Source organism: Rana temporaria, chromosome 1 (assembly GCF_905171775.1).
Source record: "Rana temporaria chromosome 1, aRanTem1.1, whole genome shotgun sequence".
NCBI lineage: Eukaryota > Metazoa > Chordata > Amphibia > Anura > Ranidae > Rana > Rana temporaria.
The window spans coordinates 306803578-306823584 of NC_053489.1; the positions used below are offsets into that span (position 1 = coordinate 306803578).

The window sequence follows — 20007 nt, forward strand, 5'->3', positions numbered from 1 at the left end:
AAACTTTCCCGACGTGCATTGCGGCAAATGACGTCGCAAGGACGTCATTTGCTTCAAAGTGAACGTGAATGGCGTCCAGCGCCATTCACGTATCACTTACGCAAACGGCGTGAAATTCAAATTTCACGACGCGGGAAGGGCGGCTATACTTTAGCATTGAATGTCCCTACTATTAGAAGGGGCAGCCTTACGCTAAAGACGCCGTACGGAAACTCTGTACCTTGCGTACGCAGGGTCCGTGCAACTTTGTGAATCGGTGTTAGTATGCAATTTGCATACTATATGCTGATCACAATTGGAGCGCCCCCTAGCGGTCAACGCAAGAATGCAGCCTAAAATCTGCGTGGCATAAGAGCCTTATGCCACGCAGATTTTAGGCTGCAGTCGGCGTAACGAGTTCTCTGAATCAGGAGAACTCGTTACGCCGGCGCAAGTCAGCAATTGCGCTGCGTAACTATGGTTACGCGGGCGCAATTGCTACCTGAATCTGGGCCACTGTCACTAAACTTATGCTCCCTCTCATCGGGAGCAGCGATCGGTGACGTGTCACTCATAACCACGCCCCCTAACAGTTAGAATTACTCCATAGGACAAACTTAACCCCTTGATAGCCCCCTAGTCCTTAACTCCTTCACTGCCAGTCACATTTATACAGTAATCAGTGCATTTTTATAGCACTGATCGCTGTATAAATGTGAATGGTGCCAAAATAGTATCAAACGTGTCTGATACGCCCGCCATAATGTTGCAGTCACAATAAAAAACGCTGATCGCCTCCATTACTAGTATAAAAAAAATGCCATAAAACTATCCCCTATTTTGTAGATGCTATAACTTTTGTGCAAACCAATCAATAAATGCTTATTGTGATTTTTTTAACAAAAATATGTAGAAGAATACGTATCGGCCTAAACTGAGAAAAACATGTTTTATATATATTTTTGGGGGATATTTAGTATAGCAAAAAGTAAAAAAATATTTTTTACTTTTTATTTTTGTTTATAACGCAAAAAATAAAAACCGCAAAGGTGATGAAATACCACCAAAAGAAAGCTCTATTTGTGGGAAAAAATTATGTTAATTTTATTTGGGAGCCACATCACACGACTGCGCAATTGTCAGTTAAAACAACGCGGTGTCGAATTGAAAAAAGTGGCCTGGTCTTTTGGCAGCCAAATGGTCCGGGGCTGAAGTGGTTAAAACCTTCAATAATTTCCAATACCTTCTCTTGTTATAGGAACATTTCTTGTAACACTGCAAATTTAGGGTAAAATTAAGAAGTGAATGATCAAATTTCTTACCATCAGCCTATTCACCAAGGAATGTCTAATGATCCATTTTCTATTCTCTGTTTATTCCCATTAAATGCTGAAAGAAACTTTCACTGTGAATAGAGAAAAAGTATTCACTCATTTAAAGGAAATGTCAGGCCTTATTAACATATTTAGTTAATGGTGAATGTTGCAGCCACCAGCTCTGAAATGTTTTATCTGCTCCTGGCAGATGATACATCTTTGATCTTTTTTTTTTTATTCAAATATTCTTTATTGAAAAAAGTTTTCAGTTTACACATAAAACTCTCAAAACAACAAACACTTTCTCCATCTCTTACTACATTCATATTTCTCGTATACAGTTTTCATTCATAATACATCAATTCCCTATTTAACTATACATCCCTCAGACAACACTTATCCCACCCACCACCACTTCTATTTTCCAATTATATAATTTTCATAAAATAATGCATCACACTCTTCTTCGCTTTGTATCTCAAATTTCTCTCTATGGAGGGATCAAATCTATTCAATTTATGACGGACACTGTACAATCCATAAGAGGCTCTGTACAATCTATGAGAAGCTCTGTAGGGTCCACAAGAGGCTCTTATTCAATCTTCTGGGGCCTCTATACGATCTACGAGGTGTTCTACTTCATTCAGACTTCTTCACCGTAACACTTTGCTTATTTTATCCTATCACATTAAATGGGTGGTAAAGTCAGATACGTAGATACACGTACAGATGACTAAACTTGCGGCGGAGTAGCTTAGCGTGTTTAGGCTACGCCGCCGTAAGTTAGCTAGGCAAGTACATGATTCACAATGTACTTGCCTGCTATGTTACGGCGGCGTAGCCTAAATCAGGCGGGCGTAAGGGCGCCGAATTCAAATGTGTGTAAGGGGGGCGTGTTTTATGTTAATAAGGCTTGACTTTACGTTTTTGAGGTTTTTTTTTTACTGCGCATCCGCCGGGCGCCTACATTCCCCAGTGTGCATTGCGGCTAAGTACGCCGAATGGGCCTATTGATTTTGACGTGGACGTAAACTACGTAAATCCCGATTCACGGACGACTTACGCAAACTACGTAAAAATTTTGAATTTCGACGCGGGAACGGCGGCCATACTTAACATTACTATTCCATGTAGGGCTAAGCTCTAACTTTGGGCGGCCTATCTCTAGCGTAAACGGCGTAAAAGTACTGCGTCGGCCGGGCGTACGTTCGTGAATCGGCGTACTCATTTACATATTCTACGCCGACCGCAATGGAAGCGCCACCTAGCGGCCATCCGAAATATTGCAATCTAAGATAGGACGGCGCAAGCCGTCCTATCTTAGATATGTTTAAGCGTATCTCTGTTTGAACATACACTTAAACATAAGTCGGCGTAGATTCTGAGTTAGGTCGGCTTATACATAAAGCTCATTTCGAGAGTCCACTTGTGTGTAATTTAATCTCAGTATAAATACAGCTATTCTGTGAAGACCTCAGAGGTTTGTTAGCGAACCTTAGTGAATAAACTGCATCATGAAGGCCAAGGAACACACCGGACAGGTCAGGGATAAAGTTGTGGAGAAGTTTAAAGCAGGGTTAGATTATAAAAAAAATATCCCAAGCTTTGAACATCTCATGGAGTACTGTTCAATACATCATCCAAAAATGGAAAAAGAGTATGGCACAACTGCAAACCTACATGGTGTCCATCTAAATTGACAGGCCTGGCAAGGAGAGCATTAATCAGAGAAGCAGTCAAGAGGCCCATGGTAACTCTGGAGGAGCTGCAGAGATCCACAGCTCAGGTGGGAGAATTAGTCGTGTATTCCACAAATCTGGCCTTTATGGAAGAGTGGCAAGAAGAAAGACAATGAAAGAAAGCAAATAGAAATCCCATTTGCAGTTTTCAAGAAGCCATGTGGGGGACACAGCAAACATGTAGAAGAAGGTGCTCTGGTCAGATTAGGCAAAAATTTGACTTTTTGGCCTAAAAGCAAAACGCTCTGTGTGGCGGAAAACTAACACTGCACATCACCCTGAACACACCATCCCCACCATAAAACATTGTGATGGCAGCATCATGTTGTGGGGATTAGGGATGAGCCCAATGTTTCGTTCGACTCAAACATCGGGTTTGTGGCATGCAGTGTTCGTGGCAAATTCGAAAGCCGATAAACACAGTTTAACTACTTGCCGACCGCGCACCGTCATTATACGGCGGCAGGTTGGCTCTCCTTGGTGAGAGCCCGTAGCTATACGGCGGCTCTTTGAGCAGCCAATAGGGGCGCATGCGCGTGCGCGCGCCCCCCGCTCGCCCCCGATTTCCGTGCATGTGCCCGGCGGGCGCGATCGCCGCCGGGCACCCGCGATTGCTCGTTACAGGGGGGAAATGCTGATCTTCTGTTCATACAATGTATGAACAGAGGATCAGTGTTTCCCCTAGTGAGGCCACCCCCCCCACAGTAAGAACACACCCAGGGACATACTTAACCCCTTCCCCGCCCCCTAGTGTTAACCCCTTCACTGCCAGTGGCATTTTTATAGTAATCCAATGCATTTTTATAGCACTGATCGCTATAAAAATGCCAATGGTCCCAAAAATGTGTCAAAAGTGTCCGAAGTGTCCGCCATAATGTCGCAGTACTGAAAAAAAATCGCTGATCGCCGCCATTACTAGTAAAAAATATATATTAATAAAAATGCCATAAAAATACCCCCTATTTTGTAAACGCTATAACTTTTGCGCAAACCAATCAATAAACGCTTATTGCGATTTTTTTAATGAAAAATATGTAGAAGAATACGTAACGGCCTAAACTGAGGGAAAAAAATGTTTTTTTATATATCTTTGGGGGATATTTATTACAGCAAAAAGTAAAAAATATTATTTTTTTTCAAAATTGTCGCTCTATTTTTGTTTATAGCGCAAAAAATAAAAAACGCAGAGGTGATCAAATGCCACCAAAAGATAGCTCTATTTGTGGGAAAAAAGGACGCCAATTTTTTTTGGGAGCCACGTCGCACGACCGCGCAATTGTCAGTTAAAGCGGCGCAGTCCCGAATCGCAAAAAGTGCTCTGGTCTTTGGGCAGCAATATGGTCCGGGGGTTAAGTGGTTAAAAGGCTATGGGAGATTAACATGAAAAATAAAAAGTGCTCATTTTAAAGGCTTATTTGCAAGGTATTGTCATAAAAAGGGTTTGGGGACTTAGGTTTCTGCCCCAGGGGACATGTATCAATGCAACAAAAAGTTTTAAAAACTGAAATTTTTTCGGGAACAGTGATTTTAATAATGCTTAAAGTGAAACAATAAAAGTAAAATATTCCTTTAAATTTTGTGCCTGGGGGTGTCTATAGTATGCTTGTAAAGTGGTGCATTTTCCCTGTGTTTAGAACAGTCCCGCAGCGAAATTACATTTCTAAAGGAAGAAAAGTAATTTAAAACTGATCATGGCTTTAATGAATTGTCGAGTCTCAGCAATACAGATAAAACTCATTGAAAAAAACGGCCTGGGTTCCACCCCGGTCCATTACCAGGCCCTTTGGGTCTGGTATGAATATTAAGAGGAACCCCAAACCAAAATTAAAGAAAATTGCGTGGGGGGTTCCCCCAAATTCCATACCAGGCCCTTCAGGTCTGATATGGATATTGAGGGGAAGCCTACACCATTAAAAAAATGGCATGGGGTCCCCTAAAAATCCATACCAGACCCTTCAGGTCTGGCATTGATTTTAAGGGGAACCCTGCGCCCAATTTTTTTAAATATGGCCTAGGGGTTCCCCCAAAAATGTATACAAGACCCTTATCCGTGCACGCAACCTGACAGGCCGCAGGAAAAGAGGGGGGATGAGAGAGCACCCCCCTCCCGAACCATAGCAGGCCACATGCTCTCAACATGGAGAGGATGCTTTGGGGTCCCGGCCCCCAAAGCAGCTTGTCCCCATGTTAATAGGGGACGAGGGCCTCATGCCCAGGTGTTGTGGAGGTCTGCAGGCAGAGGGGTTTTGGTATCTGGAAGCCCACATCCTGCCCCCCTATGTGAATTGGTAATGGGTACATTGTACCCCTACTATTTCACCCAAAAAAGTGTCAAAAACTGTAAAAAAGACAGGGGGCCAGATTCATGTAGATCAGCGGATCTTTAGATCCGCTAGATCTACGTGTTTTACAATCCGCCGGTGCAATTTAGCGAGGCTAGTGCAGTATTCATCAAGCACTTACCTCGCAAATTGCACCGTCGGATCGTAACTCCCCCCGGCGGAATGCAAATTCCGCGGCTAGGGGGAGTGTACAATTCAAATCAGGCGCGTTCCTGCGCCGATTTAACTGCGCATGCGCCGCCGGCGAAAATATCCCAGTGCGCATGCTCCAAATGACGTCGCTAGGACATCATTGTTAGCGGCGGGTACGTCAATTGCGGCCATCGGTATTCCCGATCGACTTACGCAAATGATGTAAAAATTTGAATCTCGGCGCGGGAACGACGGCCATACTTAACATTAGCTACCCCTCATATAGCAGGGGTAACTATCCGCCGGAAAAAGCCGAACGTAAACGATGCGACGGGCGGGCGTACGGACTTGAATCGGCGGTTCTCCTCATTTGCATATGCGACGCGTAAAAAAAAGCGACGACACCTAGCGGCCGGCGGGAGATTGCAGCCTAAGATTTGACTGGTGTAAGTCACTTACACCAGTCGGATCTAAGGGAGATCTATGCGGAACTGATTCTTATGAATCAGTCGCATAGATCCGACCGTGGGATCTCACAGATCCGACCGTCGGCTCTCACAGATACGACAGCGGATCAGGAGATCCGCCGTCATATCTCTTGATGAATCTGGCCCAGGATTCACTTTGGGACAAGTCCTTTATTAAAAATATAAAAAAAAAAGTCCAGCGATGTAAATCCATCACGTTCCGGAAACCCCTGCGGCGTCAGAGGGGGGACGGGTCACCTGTTCACATCACGGGTGGCCCTGCCCCCAGCTATATAAAACAGCTGTTACCAGCGGGAGAAGTATCACTCGGCGGAGCCTCCCATAGAGGTGGAACTGTTGGGTTATTTTTTTTTTTTTAGGTTGGCGGCTACGTGTATTTACATCACTGGCCATTTTTTTTTTTTTTTTTAATAAAGGACTTGTCCCAAGATGTCTTTTGTCTTTTTTACAGTTTTTTACACTTTTTTGTGAAATAGTAGGGGTACCCCTTACCAATTCACATAGGAGGGCGGAATATGGGGGTCCCCTTGTAAAAGGGGGCTTACAGATTCCGATAAGCCCCCCGCCCGCAGACCCCCACAACCACCAGGCAAGAGTTGTAGGTATGAGGCCCTTTTCCCCATCAACAAAGCATCCTCCCCATATTGAGGGACATGTGGCCTACTACGGTTCAGGATGGGGGCACGCTCTTGTCCCCCCTCTTTTCCTGTGGCCTGCCATGTTGCGTTTTCATATAAGGATCTGGTATGGATTTTTTGGGGGGAAACCCTATGCTTTTGTTTATTTTGGAGCAAGGTTCCCCATTTAAAAAAAATGCTGCAGGTTCCCCTTAATATCCATACCAGGTCCTTAAAGCAAACATATCCAGTTTGAAAAATGTGAGCACTTTTAATCAGTGTCTTCTTTTAGATACTGAGTTGTTTTTAGTGGGTGTATAATTTGATATCATTGTCTTCTGTGATTGTAGTGACCATATGCTGACTGGAGAGTAAAAATGGCCCACAGAAAATAAATATGACATAAAAGGTAGACTGTAGACACTTAATATGCAAATGTTAACTTATAAAAAAAACACAATTTGCATATTTAATGTTTATATGTGAATCATTATACAACGTTTAAATGCAGGTAGTGAAGAAATTATAAGAAAAAAATAAGGTAAAAACGAATCCTATTAAAAACCTATTGATGCTTTTATCACAAGTTCACTTTAAGTAAAACATTCATTCATTTTATTTTATTTTTAATTAGCTCCATCATTTTCCCTTAATTAACATGGTAATACAAAGCACAAAATAAAATATATATCAGGATGATATTGTTAACTGTATTTAACCTTTGATATTAATATATATTGAAAAATGCTATGCATTAATATTATAATGATAATTGTGATCATTTGTGCAGGACTTTACCATACTCTATATATGTATGTTTGTGTATTTATCTGAAAACCAGCAACTATGTTTCACCCCTAAAATATTCTTGCTCAGAATGCAATATATTAAATTACAATTAATACATGCTTGCTTACTTTAATTTCAGTAATAAGCAACATATGATAACCCCTTCCTGCCGACTGTACATATATGTTAGCTCACTGAAGTAGGACTTCCTCCATGTGTACCTGTGTTTGTGCTGAGAGCACACTTCACAGCATTCTCTGAGAACAGAAACTGGTCTCATACTAATGATCAGGAATAAAGAGCATGCACGCCATTGTTTCTGGGTCATATTACATGTACATATTATTTTATTTTATTTTAAAGCAGCAGATTATTAATTCATATGGTTTGTTAATATTATTTACTGGATTTTCTATGGAGCATTGGTGGGTTTGGTGTTCATACTACATGTACAAATAATAAAAACATATACATATGTAATATTGCTACAATCATCAGGAGCAAGGACATTTTATCTTGGGTTGTCCTTTGGTGATAGGTTATGGTGATAGCAAGACATATACAGCTAAATAATAAAAATAAAAAACAGGAGATATCCATTACAATTTACGACCAAAGCAGTCCAATCGGTCCTAAAAATAAGGTATAATTTACCTGGATAAGCTAAGTACATTAGTTGCAATCATATGTACAGTATTGCTAACACATTATCACTATTGCTAATGTGAAAGTTGCAAAATTGTGTTCAGATGTTAGGATTTGTTTTCCCTTCATCATAAAGGTGTTAAAATACTCATGACCAGGGTTTGTGCCTTTAATACAGAAAATGATCATGTTAGATTATTTTTTAAAAAATGGCCAACCTCCTACCTGTGTCTTCTTGCCAGTAACACCATCTTTTCTAATTATGGGTCAAAAGCAGGTGTGAGGCAGGGAGAGACAGGCAAACTTGTGGACACTATTGGGAATTAATCACAGATGCTGGTTACCTTAGGGAACAAACACATTTACCTAAACAAACACTTAATAAAATGACTTGGTTGCTTAAATAACCTGGAAAAATAAGGTACCCTTAAAAGAGAAAAGATAATGGAAACTCACTTGTTTCACTGCCCACACTGCTGAATGCCCATGTATTAAGAATCTTCAGAATTTTGAGATTCTGACACTTTTAGGTGAGTCACTTTTAGGTGAGTCACTGATTTAGTCTGGGGAACTACTGTGTTATAGGGACATGATTTCCAGGAGCATTTTAAGTGCAATTGTTATTTTAACAGCTTTCAAATATACAAGATAACAGCCTATGTTCTTCTTCTTGTTATTATTATTATGAAACCTCTGCCCCAGTGATTGACTCACAGACAAGTGCACAGCCATAGAAACACACTTACCAGATAGCAATCCAAGCAAGCAAATGGCCATAGCCCATCCCAGGCTTTGCTTTGTGGGAGATACCGGGGATGCTGTATGGATGATGATACTGACTCACAAGCGAATAACCATAAGCTCTGTAAGCATGTTCAACAATCAGCCCAAAAAAGAAATCAGATAGACCATAGCTTGATACTGTCTAAATCTTGATCTATTGCTCAACATAAATACTTGCACTTACACTTTAGAAGTTTAAAGTTATTTATTAACTGCATAAAGTGAATTTTAGTGCAAGCAAATACAATATTATACCCATAAAAAAGAGAGTGTGGCAATAGATAATAGAAAAAGGGAGAAGGTGGAGAAGGTGGATATAACGGTACCTTACACAAATATGCTAGAAAAGTATTTTGAATATTTTATTACATAAATGAGATAAAAATGCAATACAAATAGAAATTCATAAAATCAATGAAGACAAGCAAATACTGGCCAAAGTATTTAATGTCCAATGGAGTTACAGATCACCTAATCCCTACATGTTTCGCCAAAACGTTGGCTTCTTCAGGGGAAATGATCGTGACCAAAAGGGTATAACTAGCTCTAGAAAGAATAGAAAAATATAAAACATATTAACCAACATTAACAACCATGTTATTATAGTAATGACATTCACATAGTATAGTGTATTGGACTGGGAAAGTGACACTGCATATAAGGTCTCCCACTAAGGGGCACCTCATAACCCCAAGAAACTACCCACCACCTACCCTAATGGCTCCAAATGACGGGTTAGGCACCAAAATCGCCCAGAGAGTGCGGCTAAGCACTACCACAATGTGGCTGCAGGGAGCAGAAAGGGCCTAGTTCAATCTAAGGTATAGAATTTTAAAAAAAAGAAAACATTTTAGACACATGGACGGTGCATGTCCAGTAAATAGGACTAACATAGTCTCCATACATACCAATAATATTCGAAGATTCGATTTAAGTTCTGGGGCACTGGTAATGACCAGAAATGGCAAGATAGACAGCTTATATAAATTAGGTTGTAACCAAATTTGATGAGCTAAACAAAAAAAGAAGAAAAAAAAAGAACAATCTTGATCTGAGCAAAATATGGAGGCGGCTGTAAGCCTAGTTAAACATAGGTACACCATCAAATCAGATGGACCATCACTCACCTCTAGAACATATCCAGTGCAAGCATATGCATCAAACAGAATGGCCAGAATAAAGGTATGTAGGTGGATTAGCAGGATACCATAAGACACTGGGCAAATAGCCAACCCAGGAGATGGAGACGTGAAAAACCTAATGCAGTGATCAGTAAATAAATCACAGCCTCAAGCAGGGGAGAGCAGCTCGCACAGTCGCAGTGAATGGCACTTGCCTAAAAGGTCTACTGGTTAAATGATAGCTCCCCAGAAGTTCGGTGAGTGAAGGGCTGGAGAAGCCGGCGTTTTATGCCCCCCACCCGATTGGAATCTGACGTCACCGATCGGGAGCGGACAAAAGCAGCCACAGCACATGTGCAACCCCTGTCTCATTGTTGTGTTATTATAGGCTGTCTCGCCTTGCCATTAATAAAACACATTTATTATACATGGGTAACAATAAGCAGTGCATATGGAAATACTTGGTGGGCCAGGAAAAGTCATTTATAGTTGGTTATAAATAATATTAAACACATAAAGAAATAATTTATTGAAGTTACATTATTGAAAGTCATCTGACCTGGAAATTACAGTGGATCTAATAATGGTGTATGGATCAATGGCAAACAATAACAGGGAGGAAGAAGGGAAAATAAAAGGCAGGGGAGATGGAAATTAATAGCAAAAAATGGCAAAAAATATAATAGATCACAACATACAGTTAACGCAGGAAGGAAAATATATAGGTCTGAATATAATGTGATTTATAATAAATGAAACATTTTCTATTAGTATGCTACAGGAAGGACTTAAAACTGATATATTCATTCAAACTTGTATATTTAGTTGTGTCTAAATTGTGAATCCATTTTGTTTCAAGTTGCAACAAAGTACTATCAATGTCACTACCCCGGGCATGTAGCGGTGCACAGACCATACTGGGAAAACAAATTGTGTCTATGCCTATTGAGGGCATTAGTTGTTAGATATTTAAGCGGTTTCATCATACAGTATCTTTGACACGTTTAAAGAAGTGGCTAGGTAAACATGAGTGTGGCCATTGAGAAGAGTAATTTTTCTGGACTTAGAAATTAATGAACAGATGTCACATCTCCCACATGGAAATGTGCCCACTTGAACAGGGCGATTGCAGTTTCTAGGAGAGTGATGACTCTTTACTAGACGATCCCTCGTAGAGGGAGCCGGTCAGTACATTATATCAGGATAAGATTTAATGTATTGCTTATAGTGCTGTCTGCGATAAGCACAGGCTAAAATTTTGTTAGGATGTTTCTCACCTGGACATGTTGTTTAGAATATTGGGTAATGATGCAAACTGGTTGTTTGTCAGGCAAATCTTTATTAGGAAGGATAAGATTCTATTCAATTTCTGTACTTTATTGAATGCTTTTTTTAAAAGAGAACGACTATATCCTCTTTGTTGTTGTAAAGATCATCAGCTGCTTGATGGAAATCGACATCTAGCATACAATTCCTTTTGAGTGTCAGGTATTGGCTATAAGGAATACTATCTATCAGTTGTTTGGGGTGCGTACTGCTAGCATGTAAAATAGTATTTCCGGAGGATGACTTGCAATACAGTGAGTAATATAACACTCCATCCGCATCCACACAGAAACCTAATTTTGGATTGACTACAATCCATTGTAAATTTAAGATTATATTCATTAATAGCCAATAGGTCCATCAGCCGATAGAGTTCATCCCGCATACCAGACCAGAAAAAAAGAACATCATCTATATATATATGCCAGAAAATTTGATTTTTTAATAACTCTGACAGATGGCCATTTGCGAATAGTTCTCTTTCCCACCCCCCCAGGTATAGGTTGGTGTAGGACGGGGCACACTTGGTCCCCATTACAAGTTGCATTTGCACATGCCAGTGGAATCACAAAAAAACATTGGGCCAGATCCACAAAAACCTGGCGCAACTTAAAAAATCCCATTTAAGTTACACTGCCTTAAAATTTCTACCTAAGTGCCCGATCCACAAAGCACTTACCTAGAAATTTCAGGCTGTGTAACTTAAATCCGGCCGGCGCAAGGCGTTCCTATTCAAATGGGGCGAATCCCATTTAAATGAGGCGCGCTCCCGCGCCGGCCGTACTGCACATGCGTGAAGTTACGTTACGCCGAGTTTTGTGGATCGCGCCGGGTAAAAAAAGTTGCGTCGGGAAAAATTTTTTTTTAAAAAATTTGACAGCGTCGCTCGGCATGCATTCCTGAGAGGGAGAACTCCATGCCAATTTTCAAATAAAAAACCGGCATGGGTTCCCCCCCCAGGAGCATACCAGGCCCTTAGGTCTGGTATGGGTTGTAAGGAGACCCCCCCTACGCCGAAAAATCGACGTAGGGGGTCCCCCTACAATCCATACCAGACCCGTATCCAAATCACGCTACCCGGCCGGCCAGGAATGGGAGTGGGGACGAGCGAGCGCCCCCCCCTCCTGAGCCGTACCAGCCCGCATGCCCTCAACATGGGGGGGTTGGGTGCTCTGGGGCAGGGGGGTGCACTGCGGGCCCCCCCACCCCAGAGCACCCTGTCCCCATGTTGATGAGGACAGGACCTCTTCCCGACAACCCTGGCCGTTGGTTGTCGGGGTCTGCGGGCGGGGGCTTATCGGAATCTGGGAGTCCCCTCAAATAAGGGGGCCCCCAGATACCGGCCCCCCACCCTAAGTGAATGGATATGGGGTACATCGTACCCCTACCCATTCACCTGGAGGCAAAGTGATAGTTATTAAACACACAACACAAGGGTTTTTAAAATCATTTATTAGTCTGCCCCGGAGAGCGGAGAAGACCCCCCCGGAGAGCGGAAGAAGAAGACCCCCCCGGAGAGCGGAGAAGACCCCCCCGGAGAGCAGAAGAAGAAGCCCCCCCGGATAGCGGAAGAAGAAGACCCCCCCGGAGAGCGGAGAAGACCCCCCGGAGAGCGGAAGAAGAAGCCCCCCCCGGAGAGCGGAAGAAGAAGCCCCCCCTGGTATTAGAGCTAAAGAAGACAGGGGAGGCCTCCGGAGCAGACTAATAAATGATTTTAAAAACCCTTGTGTTGTGTGTTTAATAACTATCACTTTGCCTCCAGGTGAATGGGTAGGGGTACGATGTACCCCATATCTATTCACTTAGGGTGGGGGGCCGGTATCTGGGGGCCCCCTTATTTGAGGGGACTCCCAGATTCCGATAAGCCCCCCGCCCGCAGACCCTGACAACCAACGGCCAGGGTTGTCGGGAAGAGGTCCTGTCCTCATCAACATGGGGACAGGGTGCTCTGGGGTGGGGGGGCCCGCAGTGCGCCCCCCTGCCCCAGAGCACCCAACCCCCCCATGTTGAGGGCATGCGGCCTGGTACGGCTCAGGAGGGGGGGCGCTCGCTCGTCCCCACTCCCATTCCTGGCTGGCCGGGTAGCGTGCTTTGGATACAGGTCTGGTATGGATTGTAGGGGGACCCCCTACGTCGATTTTTCGGCGTAGGGGGGTCTCCTTACAACCCATACCAGACCTAAGGGCCTGGTATGCTCCTGGGGGGGAACCCATGCCGGTTTTGATTTTACAAATTGCCGTGGAGTTCTCCCTCAGGAATGCATACCAAATGCCGTCGCTTGAATGTGCTTTTACATGGTGTTACTAACTTTACACTTTGTAAAAGCAGCCCTAATTTTACACTTGCAAACTAAAACTTACGGCGAAAAAACGAAGCTGAAAAGCTTTGTGGATCGCCCTAAGTGCTAATTTGCATACCCGAAGCGGCATTTCGACTCGAAATGCCCCCAGCGGCGGATGCGGTACTGCATCCTAAGATCCGGCAGTGTAAGTCCCTTACACATGTCGGATCTTCTGCCTAACTTTGGAAAACTGATTCTGTGGATCAGTTCCAAAGTTAGAACCAGGGATACGACGGCTTACGCCGGCGTATCCCTTTTGAGGATCTGGCCCATTGTACCCAACTTCTCAATAGGCAATACTTTAAAATCCTTTACAGGTCATCAGTTTAGAGTTAATTGTGAAATATGGTCCTATTATTGCTCTCACTCTTTCATTTGTGATGGTACCTACACAATGTGTGGTAAAATTGATGTTTACATACATGCACTTGGCCTATGCTGCACTTTTTCAATGGGGTTTGTGCAGCGGTGGTAAGGGTGCTTTAAATTTGTTTGAATTTTTTACACTTTTTTCATTTATTAATATCACAAGTGGGCTATACATGCCTCTTTTGCAGGCGTTTTTATTTTTTTTTTGGTTTTTCAGCACCTCTTTGTTAGCATGTGTCCATGAACACATAAGTGTTTACAAGTGTTTTAGAAGAGGAGCATTTAAAGGCAAAAAAAAAAACAAATAAAAAACACCATCACATTTAGGAGAGGAGCTTTTAAGCAGAAAACTGCATTTGAGCTTTTGAGAGTTAATGCATTACAACGGCTAAAACAAATTAATATACTTAAATCAAGCATGCCTAAATGTGCCAAACATGTGTGCAATACGTGGCTTGTGACCTTAGGAGAGTTTTTGAAGGAGATTTTCTCTTGTCAGGAGTTCTGGTATTCAGAGGAGAAAAGAAAATGCCCTGTGGATGAGGCCTGAATTAAAGATCAATTTTTTATAGCAATTATACATATTTATTTAAAAAGTAAAGTTTTCCTTTACATAAGACAATACAAACCAAGACATAATAGTTTAGAGATTTGCTAATAACATCCAATCATAATCCTTCATTGTTCTAATGCCTTAACTTTAACAAATGCCATGATTCACATATGTGGTATAAACTCAAAATGAGTGCTTGATTTTTATTTATTTTTCCTCAGTAGAAACGTTATATATATAAAAAAATGAAATTTATGAAAAAAAGCAGAAGATTTAAATAAGGATACAGTGAATTCCACAAAAGCAATTAAATAATCCATAGTGTGGTCGATTGAAGGTATATAGTTCATTAAACCTAATGCAAGTTGCTGAATGGATATTTCACAGGACTGAATAAGTGCCATGATTCACGTTTAGACAAACTAGAAAGGACTGTTTTTTTTTTTTTTTTTTTAGCTCAGTGGAAATTAAGAAATCATGATTTGCAGAATATAATCAAAAAATCCACAGAAAAGGGTACAATGGAGTCTAAAAAAAGGCAATAAATAATCCATAGAGTGGTAGATTGAAGTTATATAGTTCATTAAACTTAATTCAGGTTACATGATGTTTTTGTTGAATGCATTAACCATTCAACCTCTTTTTGTTAATACTAACTGATTGTTGGTGAAGCCCATCGGATAGCCTGTCAGCTCCCGTTGACAGATGATGTTGCTGCTCAGTGTAATTGTAAAACACAAAAGTTTCAACTTCAAGGCTTTGCAATATGCACATTTCTATTTAAATAAACAAAATCCTAAAATATTACTGTCACAGTAAAACCATTACAGGGAGCAATTTGTAGCATATTTTTAGCAGTAAGTTAACTCAAGTTTTATTTTCTATTACACTTTAATTATTTTATGTTTGTTTTGTATATATTTGTACAGTATATATTTTGTATATAATTTGTTATCATTCTTAATGAAAACCCATACTTTTTGATTTAAAAGGAGTTCCAAAGAAAAATTGAATTTCCCCTTTTCGGAATCCTCTCCCCCTCCGGTGTCACATTTGGAACCTGGGGGAGGAGGGAGCAGATACCTGTCTAATCCAGGTATTTGCACCCACTTCCAGCCATAGATCGCCGCAGGCTCAGCGGCGATCTATGCCATATCCGCCCCTCCTCCGTCCCCCCTCGCTGTCTTCTGGGAGACACGCAGGTCCCAAAAGACAGCAGGGACCAGTGAGGATGCGCAGCATGACTCGCGCACGTGCAGTAGGGAACCAGGCTGTGAATCCGCAAGGCTTCACTTCCAGGTTCCCTTGCCAAAGATGGCAGCGCCTCCACCTGAGAGCATTCAGCAGCCCATTATACTTACCTGAGCCCGATCTGGATTCAGTAATGTGCACGAGAGCAGAGGCTCTCTAGTCTCTTTTCATCCTGATTGGCTCAAATACAGCAGTGAGAGCTATTGACTCCTGCTGCTGTCAACTATAGCCAGTGAGGAGTGAGAGGGGGTTGGGCCCAAGCTGTATTCGGTGTGTCAAGGGACACACAGAGCAGGGCTCAGGAGCAACTTGCTATAGGGGCACTTGTCGGGGAGTAGTCAAGAGCGCCATTAGGGGTCCAGAGAAAAAAACACAACATAAAACACAATCTGCTCCTGATGAGTGGAAGTTATCCACAAAACGTGCGTAGAGCTATTTATCAATGCATTGTCACAGCTTTCATGCATCTATTATGAGACTACCTTAAATAATTTTACAATATCATGTGTGCAATCAATCATGTGTATATGCAAGTTTGGGTTACATTAAATATATTTTTAATATATATAATGAACTATGTAGGAACACTTATGTGTATGTGTGTGTATATATATATATATATATATATATATATATATATATATATATATATAATTGTCATGTTATTTATTATATGTATTTTTTTTCAAATGGAAACACAAAGCAGGGCTCAGGAGCAACTTGCTATAGGGGCACTTGTCAGGGGGGGGGGGGAGTAGCAAAGAGCATCATCAGGTGTTATGCCGCGTACACACCATCACTTTATGTGATGAAAAAAAATGAAGTTTTTAAAAACGTCACTTTAATTGACTGTGTGTGGGGGAAAACGTCGTTTTATGTCTTGTAAAAAACGACCAAAAAAAATTCAAGCATGCTTCAATTTTATGTGTCGTTTTTCAAAAGTGCACTTTTTACTTCACAGAAATTGACCGTGTGTAGCAAAAAACTTTGTTTTCTAAGACGTTTTTGCATCCACGCATGCCCAGAAGCTACTTATGAAGCAAGCTTCAATGGTAAAACGTGGTGGAACGTAACCTCACTTTGCAAGATCATTGTGAGAAAACGATGGTGTGTAGGCAAATTCGTCTTTGAAAATTGAAGTTTCAAAAACGTCATTTTTTACTTCACAGAAAGTGTCGTTTTTTTTCATCACATAAAGTGATGGTGTGTATGCGGCATTAGAAACACAGTGCACTTTAAGGACTTACAGTGGATGGATTGGAATTGTGCATTTTGTTTTGCTGTTTGTTCTTTTCATATTTAGCACTAGAGGTGCTAAATCACATGGGCGGATCCATTTTTAGACATCTGCTTGCTCAGCAGGGATTGCTCCATCGTTCCCTGCTGAGCCGGCGGATGATTAGTCCGTCGCTGCACACTGTGCAGAAACAGACCTGTCAAATCTCCACTTTCCTCTATGGGAGGATCAGATAAAAACGGACCGTCTGTCTGTTTTCATCCAATCCGATCTGCCAGACGGATAGAAAGTAGGGTCTCCATCCATTTGGATTTAGCGGAGCAGGTCGGATCGGGACAGATCCGATGTCAGCATACATGTCACCGCTGACATCTGTCGCTCCATAGAGATGTTTGGAGCATCCGTTCAGGTCCGCCTGAAAAACTGACAGACGGATCTAAACAGTCCGCCCATGTGAAAGGTCCCTGGGGGGGTTGTGTGCTCTGGGGCAGGGGGCGCACTGTGGCTCCCCCACCCCAGAGCACCCTGTCCCCATGTTGATAAGGACAAGGCCTCTTCCCGACAACCCTGGCTGTTGGTTGTCAGGGTCTGCGGGTGGGGGGCTTATCGGAATCTGGGAGCCCCCTTTAATAAGGGGGCCCCCAGATACCGGTCCCCCATCCTAGGTGAATGAATATGGGGTACATCGTACCCCTACCCATTCACGTGGAGGCAAAGTTTCAATAAAAATAAACACACGACACAGGGTTTTTAAAGTAATTTATTAGTCAGCTCCAGGAGCCCCCCTCTCTTCTTTAGCTCTTTTACCAGGGGGGCTTCTTCTTCGGCGAGGGGGGGGGTGTTGGTCTTCTCCGCTCTCCGGGGGTCTTCTCCGCTCTCCAGGAGTCTTCTTCCATCTTCTCCACTCTCCGCTGTCATCTTGGCGCTCCCTGGTTCTTCTCCCCCACGCTCTCCGGTGCCTTCTTCTTCAGGGCTGGCCAGAGTACCTTCTTCCACATGTTTGCTGTGTCCCCCACATGGCTTCTCTCAGACTGCATACAGGACTTCTTATGGCTTTCTTTTAACAATGGCTTTCTTCTTTACACTCTTTCATAAAGGCCAGATTTGTGAAGTGCCTGACTAATAGTTTAATAGTTGTCTTGGAGACAGATTCTCTCACCTGAGCTGTGGATCTATGAAGCTCCTCCACAGTTTTGCCTTCGGGAAAGGATACTGGAGTGCGTTGAAAGGCATGCCTAAATAAATGAGGGACAAGCTGGCTCTTCTCCATACTCCCCATCCATCCAAATTAAATCAGGGTGTTCAAGACTTGGTCTCAGTGTTGTAACAAAAGATCCTTGGACTGAGCGAGAACTCGGACATCATCCAAATAATGAAATATCTGTATGCCCTTCTGATTAGGGAAAACAATCACCGTGACTAGGGATGAGCTTCGTATTCGAGTCAAACTCACCCTCGACTCGAACATCGTATGTTCGATCGTTCGTCAAATTACGAACATTTTGGGCCATTCGCGCCAAATTCGAGTGGCGTGTCACGGCCCATTATTCACTGCGGCATCGCAGTGCATTGCTGGCTGATGATTGGCCAAGCATGCACTAAGACCTGCATGCTTGGCCAATCACAGCTTGCAAAAAACGGAGAGCCATAATTGGCCAAAGCCAGGGTGGCTTTGGCCAAATATGGCTCAGGGGATTTAGTATAGGCCCCACACTATATAATGCTGCCTGGAAGTCGGCCTTGTGTAGTGTGTTGGTGGTTTACAGAGAGAGACAGAGAGAGAGAGAGTGTAATTTTTTGGAGTTAGATAAAGCAGGCAGGCAGGCTAGTCAGTTAGAGTTACAGGCCCGGATTCAGAAAGACTTACGAAGGGGCGTATCTGTAGATACGCCGTCGTAAGTCCGAATCCGCACCGTTGCAACTTTAAGCGTATGCTCAAACTGAGATACGCTTAAATGTTGCTAAGATACGACCGTCGTAAGTCTCCTACGCCGTTGTATCTTAACTGCATATTTACGCTGGCCGCTAGGGGCGTGTACGCTGATTTACGCCTTGAATATGTAAATCAGCTAGATACGCCTATTCACGAACGTACGCCCCGCCGTCGCAGTACAGATATGCCGTTTATGTAAGGCTTTTTCCGGCGTAAAGTTACCCCTGCTATATGAGGCGCAGCCAATGTTAAGTATGGACGTCGGGCCAGCGTCAAATTTTCCGTCGATTACGTTGTTTGCGTAAGTCGTTCGCGAATAGGGCTGGGCGTAATTTACGTTCACGTCGAAAGCATTGGCTTTTTGCGGGTTCATTTGGAGCTTGCACACTGGGATACTTTCACGGACGGCGCAAGAGTCATTTACGTGGGGTCACGATGATTTTGCATACAACACGCCACATCTTACAGATTTGAATTAGGCGGGCTTACGCCGGCCAATTTACGCTACGCCGCCGCAACTTTGCTTTGTGAATACTGCACTTGCCTGTCAAAGTTGCGGAGGCGTAGCGTAAATAGGATACGTTACGCCCGCACACAAATACACGCTCCCTACCTGAATCTGGCCCACAGTGTGTAGAGGATATATATGCATCCCAGGTTTTGAATATATATATATTTATACCCTGTATTGAGTTTAACTAGATCCGCTCTTCCTAATTTACTGACAGGCAGGCAGGTGATTGTGCTAGCATGCATTTTTGTGATTTTTATTTTATTTACACACACATTATATATATATATATATATATATATATATATATATATATATATATATATATATAGTGTTTAAATAAATAAAAATCACAAAGATAAAAAAGCATCATGGATTTTGGTGCAGTGGCATTAAAAAATAAAATAAAAAAAAGGCCCATGCACTTTGGTGCTATTGAGGGGTGGGAGGCAGTTCATTCTCAAATTAATAGGCTGTTCTGCAGCAAAGCACATACTCTGATGCATCGCATAGATGTGAAGTTGAACCTTTAAAA

At 42.4% G+C, this 20007-nt stretch overlaps 1 protein-coding gene across 1 annotated transcript in view; it reads left to right on the plus strand.

Annotated features, from left to right (window-relative positions):
- LINGO2 (leucine rich repeat and Ig domain containing 2) overlaps positions 1-20007 on the plus strand; it is a 2187995-nt gene that overhangs the window by 593814 nt on the left and 1574174 nt on the right. The gene's annotated exons all lie outside the window — the stretch shown is intronic.